Genomic DNA, 13,303 nt, shown 5'->3' on the forward strand with positions numbered 1-13,303 from the left:
AGATCTCAGTTTGCACATACGTGAAATGTAGAAGTGTCCGATGGTCTCCACTGGCCTTTCCAGTCCTAATATTCTATGCCTATGGTTTTATTCTATGAAATATGGTCTTAGTCCATTAACTTATACGCATAATTGAAGCTGGAAATCAAGTATAGGGATAGATTTGAGATCAATTTCCATTCTGTTTTTAATTACAAAAATAAATATTTTTCTTATTGAAATTTTTGTCAAAATATATCTTTGCTATTCTCAATGGACAGTATTAATAATACTTATAAATGCACATTATATACCAGGAATGATACCAGCTTCTTTTTTTCTCATTTCATATATATATCATTGTATATATATTATATTATACCTTATTGTATTTTATACTCACACACACATGCAAACACACCAGTTAGAATTAAATGAGACAAAGAATCTAGTATCATTCCTGGTACATAATAACATAATATGCATCATTTTACATACACATGATGCATATTATATATATTTACATATATATACACATGTATATAACCATATATCTGCCCTATGAGGTAGATGTTATAATTCCTGCAGAACCTCTGATCTCTTTTTCCAAATTCTGATATACACAGATCTAATTGTGTATACTTTTTGGCAAGTTGAGAATTATTACTTCAATATACACATATTGCAAGTCACTTCTCTTGGAGTTGATTAATAAGAGACTAGCGGTTGAGGCTAGAAAAGGGGGAAGTAAAGCAAAAGAAAAAGTGAATATAGAAGTGTTTGCACACATGCAGAAAAAGCCTTTGGAAACATAAATTGCAGGAACATGAATCCAGATCCATCTTAGAGCTATATACCAAGGTCTATTTGCAGTGAGGAAGAGGAAAAGATGTTTTATAGTATCAATTTATCAACTGAGCTAATATAGGATAACCCTGTAATTTAGGGAATGGGTTTGGAAAATATCTACTTTCTGCATCTCAAGCTCTGCAGTTAGTCTGCATAACGGGCTATGATAGGCTGTATGAAACAAGTCAACAGCTTTAGGTTACAGAATATGAAGATACTGGACATATAAATAGAAGACCAAGTTCTTGCTTTCTGCATTCCATTGAAGTTTGTCTCCTTATGCCTACCTGTCACAAACTCTGCCCTTCATCATCTTCCTGAGGAAACCCAGACACCAAGCATATCATGATGCTTGCTGTCCTTCTGAATCTATGGCCATGAGTGTTGAAGGCCATGGAACGTCAACCACCCATCCTCTCTAGATTCTAACTAACTGAGAATAGACACAAGGAACCAAATGAGCATCTCATTAGGGTATCATCTTTATTACTGGATCAGGTAATATCCCACTAAGTGCAGAGATCCCTACTAAAACTAAGTGGACAATGAGACTAGGACCTCCCTCTCTCTGCACTCTGAGACCTACCCGTGGAGAAAATTAGACCTGCAAATATGACTTTATATACCCAGCCAGACCAAAAAAAAAAAAGCCTGTCTCACAAATGGGGTCAGAGGACTAAAGAGAATGATAGGTTTCCAGGGACGCCTTAGGAAGGTATGCTGAGATAGGTTCTGATCCAAGTATCTTGGGATAGGAAGCAGAAAAAAAACCCACCGCCGTTCTTAGTGATTCATGAGACGGGCCTATCGAGACAGAAGGAAAGCCAGAATTGAACCTGTATCTTATTTTGAAAGAAAGGTAACCCCGACCACATAGCATCTGCCAGGAGGAAATTTAGGAACTTTGCATTAGATATTCTAACCATAGGTAACCAGTAGGCTATACATTTGACCAGTTCTGCCCCTTGGAGAAGGTTTCATTGAATTGAATTGTAATGTCCTCGGCTTTTATTAGCAACCATATGACATCTGTTATCATATTGGATGTAGGAATGTTCTTGGAAATTTTGTCCACTACTTTATTTAGTGAATTTATATTGAACTCCACATTTACAATGTAATTAAACTCTACAGGAAAGTTTTGCTTCCTCTAAAAAATTCATTTTTCTAATAACACCTAAGAAATTGACATTTTCACTTTCCACTTTAGCTCTCAGGAAATTAAGCCACATTTAAGGTTTGACATATTTGTGATCTTTTTACATCCTGGTCATTACTCTTTACATATTTTTTGCCTTGATTTTTATTGACAGTCAGTTTTATTTTATTCAGTATGTTTTATGAGACATATGTGCATCCATATTATTGAACTTGCATCTGTATTGAACTTGCTATATGCCAGGTACTACTCTAAGTAATAGAATAATGACTAAAAACAAACATACTCCTTGTCCACATGAGCTTCAATTGAAAGTGATAAAAATGCCAGAAATTAAGGAAAAGTACCCCATTCTCTATTTCTTTTTGTAATTATTTCACTTATTATTGTATGAAAGCAGGCATAGGGAATATCTTGAAGCTTAGTATCTCCTTCAAAAAGTACTTAAGAAACAAACTTCTTTTGACTTTGAAGACACAAATAAAGTATAAATTTCTCATCTTTTCACTCACTCAGCACTTACTGAATGTCTGCTTTGTGCCGGGAAGCTTGCTGGATGCTTGTGATTCAGCAGCGAACAAGGGGAATATGGTCACAGCTGTCATGGAGCTCATATTCTATTTGGGAAAAGAGACATGGAACAAATACTAACAAGTGTGAGGACTGTTATGAAGAAGATGCCATAAGGGCTATGGCTGTGAATAACAGGGACACCTAAGTCTTGGAGGCGAGCAGAAGACTTGTCTCCAAAGGAGATATTTAAACTGAGACCTGAGAGATAAATGGCAAAGAGAAGCAGGACACGGAGAAAGAATGTTCCATGCAGAGAGCTGTTTGGGAATCACAACACTTTGCTCTTTGAAGGGCAGTGGGAAATTATACTCTCAGAACTAAATCCCCATGTCTTTCTGCCATCTCTTTCTTTACCTCTGATTTACCTTGTTTTATTCACTCACATCTCCCAATCATGTTTGTGTTTTTAATGGACTTATTGTTATTGAATGCTCTCAATTTCAAAATTGTATAAAGTGTTATAGAAATGCTTTTTCATTTATTATCTCTGAGTCCCTTTTTTAATGTCTATGTATACTTTATGGACCAATGAATAGGAATGAGAATTAGTCACATGAAACAATTTGAAAACAAAGCTAAGCTGAATATGAAAAAATGAATAGTTAATTCTAACTATAATTGTTCAGCACACATATGCTTTTTAATTATCTTACTCTAACAAAGAAACATGTGCAACTAATTATTTATTTGCCACAATTCAAAGCCCTCCCACCTTCCATATTCATGGGCCAGCTTCTTCCTGTCACCCAGCTGAGGGCCAAGCCTGCCAATTGAGGGACCAAGCTGGACTGGATTTGCAGCCAAGAACAGAAGGGGAGTAATTGTGAGATTTTCCTGGGCTCAGTAGCTACTATTATCTGACTAAATGTATGTGCCTTCTTCTACATTGGTATCCAAATGCTTTCCAAGGCACTCTTTACATTATACCATAAATTATGGTTTTTCAATAGAAAAAGCACTAGCATTGTGGTCACAAGACTTAAGTTTCAATTCTGGTGTGACCTCTTCTTAGCTTAGAAAACTTCTAGAAGCCATGAGTGTCCACAGAGAAGCGTAATACACACCTTTACAGGTGTTTTAGTTTGCTAGAGCTACCATCACAAAGTACCACAGACTGAGTGGCTTAAATAACAGAAAGTTATTTCCTCACAGTTCTGGAGGCTAGAAATCTGAGATCAAGGTGTCATGTCAGCACCTTGTCCTTTGCTTGCAGATGGCTGTCTTCTCCCTATGTGCATGTGTCCTAATCTCCTCATCTTGCAAGGACTCATCATGTTGGGTTAGGGCCCATTATAATGAGCTCATTTTAACTTAACTACCTCTTTAAAGACCCTTTCTCTAAATACAATCACATTCTGAGGTACTTGGGGTTAGTAATAAAGGCTAATAATTTCCACATATGAATTTGGGGAGGACACAATTCAGTCCATAACAACAGGTTGGATTGACATTTTGAGGATCAAATTTAAAGAACTGAAGGCATTTGATTCTTACTAAATGTTCAATAAAATGCTAGTCAAATCTAACCAAGTAATTTTCGAGGTATACATTGTTTTTAATGTTACCTAAGGTAACATTATCCAAAAAACATTTGGTGTTGAAGGTAAAGATTAAATGAGAAAACTGTACATTCTATAGGGATACACAACTACAATCTTATAATAAAGTAATTCAAAATGCTTGAGTTAGTTCCTTTGTTGCTTTTCAGAGTTAGTGGTTATCAAGGAGAAGTTACTTCTCTTCAATATCCACGTGACCATATTTTTCATTAGGATCATAAAAATATTCTCTTTTCAGGGGGACTTCTAAGTACGGAGAAGGTTTCATTGAATTGAATTGTAATGTCCTCGGCTTTTATTAGCAACCATATGACATCTGTTATCATATTGGATGTAGGAATGTTCTTGGAAATTTTGTCCACTACTTTATTTAGTGAATTTATATTGAACTCCACATTTACAATGTAATTAAACTCTACAGGAAAGTTTTGCTTCCTCTAAAAAATTCATTTTTCTAATAACACCTAAGAAATTGACATTTTCACTTTCCACTTTAGCTCTCAGGAAATTAAGCCACATTTAAGGTTTGACATATTTGTGATCTTTTTACATCCTGGTCATTACTCTTTACATATTTTTTGCCTTGATTTTTATTGACAGTCAGTTTTATTTTATTCAGTATGTTTTATGAGACATATGTGCATCCATATTATTGAACTTGCATCTGTATTGAACTTGCTATATGCCAGGTACTACTCTAAGTAATAGAATAATGACTAAAAACAAACATACTCCTTGTCCACATGAGCTTCAATTGAAAGTGATAAAAATGCCAGAAATTAAGGAAAAGTACCCCATTCTCTATTTCTTTTTGTAATTATTTCACTTATTATTGTATGAAAGCAGGCATAGGGAATATCTTGAAGCTTAGTATCTCCTTCAAAAAGTACTTAAGAAACAAACTTCTTTTGACTTTGAAGACACAAATAAAGTATAAATTTCTCATCTTTTCACTCACTCAGCACTTACTGAATGTCTGCTTTGTGCCGGGAAGCTTGCTGGATGCTTGTGATTCAGCAGCGAACAAGGGGAATATGGTCACAGCTGTCATGGAGCTCATATTCTATTTGGGAAAAGAGACATGGAACAAATACTAACAAGTGTGAGGACTGTTATGAAGAAGATGCCATAAGGGCTATGGCTGTGAATAACAGGGACACCTAAGTCTTGGAGGCGAGCAGAAGACTTGTCTCCAAAGGAGATATTTAAACTGAGACCTGAGAGATAAATGGCAAAGAGAAGCAGGACACGGAGAAAGAATGTTCCATGCAGAGAGCTGTTTGGGAATCACAACACTTTGCTCTTTGAAGGGCAGTGGGAAATTATACTCTCAGAACTAAATCCCCATGTCTTTCTGCCATCTCTTTCTTTACCTCTGATTTACCTTGTTTTATTCACTCACATCTCCCAATCATGTTTGTGTTTTTAATGGACTTATTGTTATTGAATGCTCTCAATTTCAAAATTGTATAAAGTGTTATAGAAATGCTTTTTCATTTATTATCTCTGAGTCCCTTTTTTAATGTCTATGTATACTTTATGGACCAATGAATAGGAATGAGAATTAGTCACATGAAACAATTTGAAAACAAAGCTAAGCTGAATATGAAAAAATGAATAGTTAATTCTAACTATAATTGTTCAGCACACATATGCTTTTTAATTATCTTACTCTAACAAAGAAACATGTGCAACTAATTATTTATTTGCCACAATTCAAAGCCCTCCCACCTTCCATATTCATGGGCCAGCTTCTTCCTGTCACCCAGCTGAGGGCCAAGCCTGCCAATTGAGGGACCAAGCTGGACTGGATTTGCAGCCAAGAACAGAAGGGGAGTAATTGTGAGATTTTCCTGGGCTCAGTAGCTACTATTATCTGACTAAATGTATGTGCCTTCTTCTACATTGGTATCCAAATGCTTTCCAAGGCACTCTTTACATTATACCATAAATTATGGTTTTTCAATAGAAAAAGCACTAGCATTGTGGTCACAAGACTTAAGTTTCAATTCTGGTGTGACCTCTTCTTAGCTTAGAAAACTTCTAGAAGCCATGAGTGTCCACAGAGAAGCGTAATACACACCTTTACAGGTGTTTTAGTTTGCTAGAGCTACCATCACAAAGTACCACAGACTGAGTGGCTTAAATAACAGAAAGTTATTTCCTCACAGTTCTGGAGGCTAGAAATCTGAGATCAAGGTGTCATGTCAGCACCTTGTCCTTTGCTTGCAGATGGCTGTCTTCTCCCTATGTGCATGTGTCCTAATCTCCTCATCTTGCAAGGACTCATCATGTTGGGTTAGGGCCCATTATAATGAGCTCATTTTAACTTCACTACCTCTTCAAAGACCCTTTCTCCAAATACAATCACATTCTGAGGTACTTGGGGTTAGTAATAAAGGCTAATAATTTCCACATATGAATTTGGGGAGGACACAATTCAGTCCATAACAACAGGTTGGATTGACATTTTGAGGATCAAATTTAAAGAACTGAAGGCATTTGATTCTTACTAAACGTTCAATAAAATGCTAGTCAAATCTAACCAAGTAATTTTCGAGGTATACATTGTTTTTAATGTTACCTAAGGTAACATTATCCAAAAAACATTTGGTGTTGAAGGTAAAGATTAAATGAGAAAACTGTACATTCTATAGGGATACACAACTACAATCTTATAATAAAGTAATTCAAAATGCTTGAGTTAGTTCCTTTGTTGCTTTTCAGAGTTAGTGGTTATCAAGGAGAAGTTACTTCTCTTCAATATCCACGTGACCATATTTTTCATTAGGATCATAAAAATATTCTCTTTTCAGGGGGACTTCTAAGTACTTTAAACATCCCAGTAATTGGAATTCATTTTATTCAAGGTTTTATTTCTAAATTAGAGTCAAACTTTTAAGTTTGGTTGCTTGACTCAGAAATTCAAAATGTGTGTAAATGTGTGTGTACGTGTTTCCCATGCATGTAGTAAAACTGTAAAATTAGAAAAATACTGTAATAGTATTAAGAAATACATTAATATATCAAGAAATACTACATTAATTAATACATTATTAACATAATGCATACATAGAAATAAGTGAAACTTTCAGTACTTTTGCGAGGAACTAATCTAGGCAGGAAAAAGAAAAGGTAAGGACTCTTCAATACTCTCTATCATTGAATTACTTTTCCTAAAAACTATTGGCCCAGTTTTTATGATGATTTTTAGTAGCTATGAGTGTGTCCAATTAATAAACAGTATCACATTTACTAATAGAAAAATAGTATCACTTGACTCAAATAAATTTGATCTAAGATTTCGAACGAAGACAAACTAAACCATTTGCAGAACCTGCAACCTGCAACGAGTATTTCATTTGTTTGTTTTGTCATTGGAATATGTTTTAGGTAAAGAAACCTATGTGCAGAGTAGACTGTTGCACCCCAACTTGATAAGAAAGACATTGTAAATATCTAGAGTCTAAAAAGAATAAAAATGGAAATATTTTCTAGTATCTATAATTACAGAGGCAGCACAGAGAAAATTCCACCGAGTCCCAGTAATGAGGAGAAGATGAAGAAAGAAAATACTGACATTAAAACCGCCAGGGTGTGTAGGGACTCGGTGAACTACTTTTTCTAAGACACTGTGAAATAGATCAGCACATTAAAAACACCTTCCACATTAAACATTTAAAACTTTCTGTTGCATAACTTTCTTCTCTGGATACACATCACTTATATTTAAAAAAATATAGCAAAACTTTTTTAAAAATCCTCCTTTCCCTTTCCCTTTGTCCTGTCAGCATCCCCGCCACCCACTCCATATTAATTTTTATGTTTTAAATTTATTTATTTATTTTTGGTTAAATCAGGTATCTCATTGCTCAAAGGAGGTACCTGGTAATAAGCTGAAGATTTCTTCCTGGCTTTTAGCTTCCAAAATCCTAGGCCTTTAGGAGAAGGATGAGGCATTTCAAATATGAAGAGGTGGGGAATTGTGGATAATAAGGTTCCTCACCTGAACCCCTCCCTGGGATAGAAAAATATTCCTGGTTAGGTAGATAGAAAATGTGCAAGAAAGCAAATATATGAGAATTGAGACACCACCCACGCACAGATAGCTTAACTAGTAGTACTGAGAACTGAGGTTGCCTGTGTCAGCATGACTTTTAAATTTACTCCAGGAAATTCTTTCCGAGAAAGACAATTCTATGAGCCAGTAAATAAGTTCACTGTTTCCTTCAGGAACTTTCTTAAAATAAATAAAACAAATACTTTGCTCTCGGTTATAGTCTCTTCTTAGGACAGTGGTGGTGATGGGGGGGAACATTCTTTAATGGAGACTATGCATTGTTTGGAGCACATCCTTCTGGGTTATACAATTCTGATTATATGGAGGTTCCGTGCCTTTTATTGCCTTTGAGCTATTTCGAATGGTAAGTCATAGATAACTGATAGCAATGCAGAATACTTGTTTATATATCTGCAAATAAATTGTACAATGGATGTCCACTAATGCTTTGGGATAAAGCTCTAGCAGAGGTGCCATCTTCTACGACTAAACAGATGTACATATTTCATCGTCCCATCACCTTCCTAATTCTTTAAGCTTGCTTTATATTTTGATCTAAGAGGCAAATGATTTCTTTCAATACAATAATCATAGAATAAATGGCATTTTGAAAGTAAGATGCAACTTCAAATCAATGTTATATTTAGCTAAAAGAGAAAAGAGGTTTTTTTAAATATACAGCCCTGGAAATTGTCATTTTAAATCTTAAATGTTTGTTATATTCCCTCTTAAATGCCTGTTACTGCAATAAACTGTTATTTCAGAAAGCCATTTGTGAAATGCATTACTGACAGTTGGCAATGTATTCATTTCTTTGTTAACAGAAATGCCATTCTTTTGGACCACTCACCCTTTAAGTCTTATGATTAGAAGTTTTGGGCCAGAATCAGAACAACTAAAAAGAAAAATGTACTCTTCTTCTCATAGTAGATGATGGTAGAGGTGGCAAAGATGATAAAAAATAATAAATAGCTAAATATAGATTTATTCATTTATATATTTTTATTCCCTGTGTAAACTATTCTATTCATTTTGCAAATAATATGTTTTTCACAGTAAGTAGACCAACAGTTACCTTAAAATGTGTCTATCATCTTAACATATAGATGTTTTGATCTCAAAAATCAGCTGTCCAAATATATTTTTGATTATTTACACTTGTTACAGACAACTTCAAACAAATGGAGTTTCACTGAAAATTTCACTATTATATTAATAATCCGACAATTCTATTCATTTTAAACTTGCTCCTCAGCAAGTTTCTTTGCCGAATAGCAATCTTGTTTTAAGAGAAACCACCTTGAGGTTTAACGTATACTCCCTTAAAATCATTACTGAAGCATATAGCTATATAACATCAAATTCACCCATTTTAAGTATAAAGTTGCATAAGTAAGTTTTAGTAAATATATAGGGTTGTGCAACCACCAGTACAGTCATGTTTTAGAATACTCTAATCACACTCAAAATTCCCTTATGCCCCTGTGCAGTCAGGTCGTCCTTCATCTCCAGCCACAAGGCAAGCACTGATCTGCTTTCTATTGTTGTAGTTTTGCTTTTTCCAGAACTTCATGTCTTTCGTGTCTGGCTTTTTACTTACCTTTATGCTTTTGAGATCCTTCCACGTTGTTCTGTATATCAATAGTTTATTCTGTGTTATTTGCTAGATTGTATTCTATTGAATGCATATGCCACATTTTGTTTATCCATCGAGCAGCTGATAACTATATGAGTTGTTTCCATTCTTTAGTTATTATGAATAATGCTGCTATGAACATTCATGTACAAATTTTTGTGTGGACACATATTTTCATTTCTCTTAGGTAAACACCTGGCAGTGGCATTGCTGGGTCATGTAGTAGATATGTGTGTCCATTTTTAAGACACTGACAAACCATTTTCCAAGAGTGTCGACAGCATTTTGGTCTTTCTAAGGTATTCTAATAGGTGTGTATCTCACTGTGGTTTTAATTTGCATTTCCCTAATGACCAATGAAATTGAGCATCTTTTTGTTAAGTACCTGTACAGATTTTTTTCCTGTTTCTTAAAATTGAGTTATTTATCTTAGTTTTGAGTTGTAAAAGTTCTTAATCAGATCTGGACATAAGTCTTTTGTCAGATATATGTCTTGCAAATATTTTTTTCTCAAGCTGTAGCTTGCCTTTTCATTTTCTTAATGGTTTCAACAAGCAAAAATATTTAAATTTTTTGAATACTATTTATCAGTTTTTTCATTTATGGCTTATGCTTTTTTGTATCTTATCCCAAGGTCACAAGGATTTTTTTCCTATGCTTTGTTCCATACGATATGTGTTTTTGCCCTCACATTTAGGTCTATGATCCATTTTGAATTAATTTTTGTGTTTGGTATGAAGAAATATCAAAATTCATTTCTTTTCTATGTAGAAATATACAGTTGTCCCAAAAATATATCTTGAAAAGATTATGCTTTTTCTATCAAATTTCTTTAACACCTTTACTGAAAATCAATTGACCACATAAGTGTGAGTCCATTTCTGGATTTTTAATTCTGTTCAATTGATCTATATGTCTACCTTTATGAATCCTTTCATTTTTAATCCTGCAGAATAGGATAACAGTTAAGAGAAAAAAATCATGTTCAATATCTTCCACTGAAACATACAATTTGTCAAATTTTGAAGTAACAGGCAAATAAGGATGATTAATCTTTCTAAAAAATATATTCTTTTCTATAGTTTAAAGCAAATGTGGTAATTAAATCATTTTGGACATTTTTTTTTACTTAATCTGGAAAAAATTAGAAGGAAAAGCCTATTTTTTGAGGTAGAACTATTAACAATTGTGTTGCTTATATTCATTAAGAATAACTTTCAAATGTAAGAGGGTTTAATAAACATGATTATGTGATAATTTAAGCATAGTAAGAATATACATAATTCCTTTAAACTGGTTCAAGTCTTCAGCTACAGATGAATTACATCCATGGGTATAAAAGATAATACTAGATGATGCAATGATAGAATCATTGTCTGTAATTTTGAGAAATAGAGAATACAAAAGTTGCCAGAAGACTGAAGATGCACAGATGTTTCCATTTTCAAAACATAAAAAATTACATTCCAGAAATTGAATGTTAATAAGCATGATATTGAAAGCTGGCAAAATTATAGAACAGATGAAGCATATAGTTCATCAACATCATTTCTAGTGATCACTAGAAGATACAAATTTTTTTTCACCAAACTAAATTACTTATATTACACACTTGAAAATGGCTAACATAGATCCTGGTTTATTGTGACTAGTAAATTTTTTTTTTTTTAAATAAAGCAACCTTGAACCTTTCTCTGGAAAATCATATAATGGAAAGAAATAAGTGAAGTAAAAAACAATAGAACCTAGACAAAATTATTTTTAAAACATCATGTCTAATTTTACACTTAAAAAATAGAAAATCGGATGAAACAGACTCATCTCAAATTATTAAAATTGATGCCCCTCCTCGATGCATGGTCAGCCTAGTGACACCCAGTATAAACTGAGAAATAAATACTCAAGTGGAAGTTGAATATATGTGTTTGAGTCCAGGTAAGAAGTCAGGGATAGAAATATGAATTTGGGAATAGTCAATGTATCTGTGGTATTTAAATCCATGAGACTGGAAGAGATCATCTAGGAAATAAGTATGCACAGAGGAGACCAAAAACTGAGTCTTGGGACAGTTCGGAATATATGGAAGATTCATTTTAAAAGACTGAGAAGATGCAGTCAGTAAGGTAGGAGAGCAAGTCCTGAAAGCCAAATGAAGCAAGTGGAGATAGGAGAATAGTTTCAGTGGAATAGTGGGAATAAAAGCCTAAGCCTAATTGGAGTTGGTTCAAGATAATACGGGAGAGGTAAGAAAAGAAGTGACAGACAATACTCTGAAGAGTGTTTCTATAGACGTAGCAAAAAAAAAAAAAAAAAAAAAATTAGAAAATGAAGGGAGATGTATGATCAAGGCGAGCTGCTTTTGGTTGAGATATTATGACATGTTTGTATGCTGGTAAAAATAATCCTATAGAAGAGAAAACTTGATCATGTAGGAGAGAGAAAAACATTTCAAAAGAAAACAGCTTGAATGGTTTAGAAACAATAGTGTTCGTGCAAACTGAGAATCTGGCCTGAGTTGGCAGTCCATACATTTCACTCATGTAAGGTGGTGTATATAGGACAGACATTGTTAGACCTATAGATTTAGGGGGTGTTTCAGGTTCAGGGGGTGTTGAAGTTTTCCAAGAAGCAGACACTGAGACAGAGTGAGTAGCCTAAAATGATTATCGGGAAGTGACACCTATAAAGGGAAAAGACATGGGTCGAGGGAGCCATCACTTCATGATGTAGACTTCTGTGATGCTGTCTTCACAATCTCTGCCAGTCCAACTCGAGTCAAGATTGCCTAGTAGAGGCGTTCCACTTTGGATGGAAATGTATCCTTGCCCACCTTCTTGCTCTGTCATTTACTGGAGGCCACTCAAGGAGCCCATGGCCTCAGCTGGAAAGCTGAAGTGGACCCTAATGGCATTAACAGCTAGAAGCTATCAGCCACGCACACACCTAGCAACTGGGCAACTAGTGGGTATGTATCTTCATATCTGACACAGGGTAAGAAGATGTAGAAATTCTCTTTTAATTAATTCCATCTTGACAGTGAAATAATAAGCAAAGCAATGGGCTTGCATGGAAGGAGAGAAGGAATATTGGAGGTTTGTGGGAAGAAGAGAAAGCATGAAACAGTTGACTTGAAAAGTAGAACTGTGAATATAGAGGGATTACTAGGCAGCCCTGATGATTTAGTAGTATTTGATAGCTGTAAATTTAAAACAAGATCAGCAAAAAGATCAAGAGAAGCAAGAATTATTGAAATAATTGAAGAAAACTTTTAGTATTAGAGTTGAATCTGCCACATTAAAATGTAAAGTGCTAAGAAAAGTAGAGACCAATGGCTATATACGCTATAGAGAAAATTTTTTATTTTAAACATTTTTAAAAATATTGCTAGCAGTCAACCAAAACAACTTATATGTAAAGGAACAACAATCATGCCGGCCTTATATTTCCCCAATGAAGCAACTGAACATATAGAGTTGAAAGTTGTGTAC

The sequence above is a fragment of the Pteropus vampyrus genome, unplaced genomic scaffold, assembly GCF_000151845.1.
Source record: "Pteropus vampyrus isolate Shadow unplaced genomic scaffold, Pvam_2.0 Scaffold16, whole genome shotgun sequence".
Taxonomy (NCBI): domain Eukaryota; kingdom Metazoa; phylum Chordata; class Mammalia; order Chiroptera; family Pteropodidae; genus Pteropus; species Pteropus vampyrus.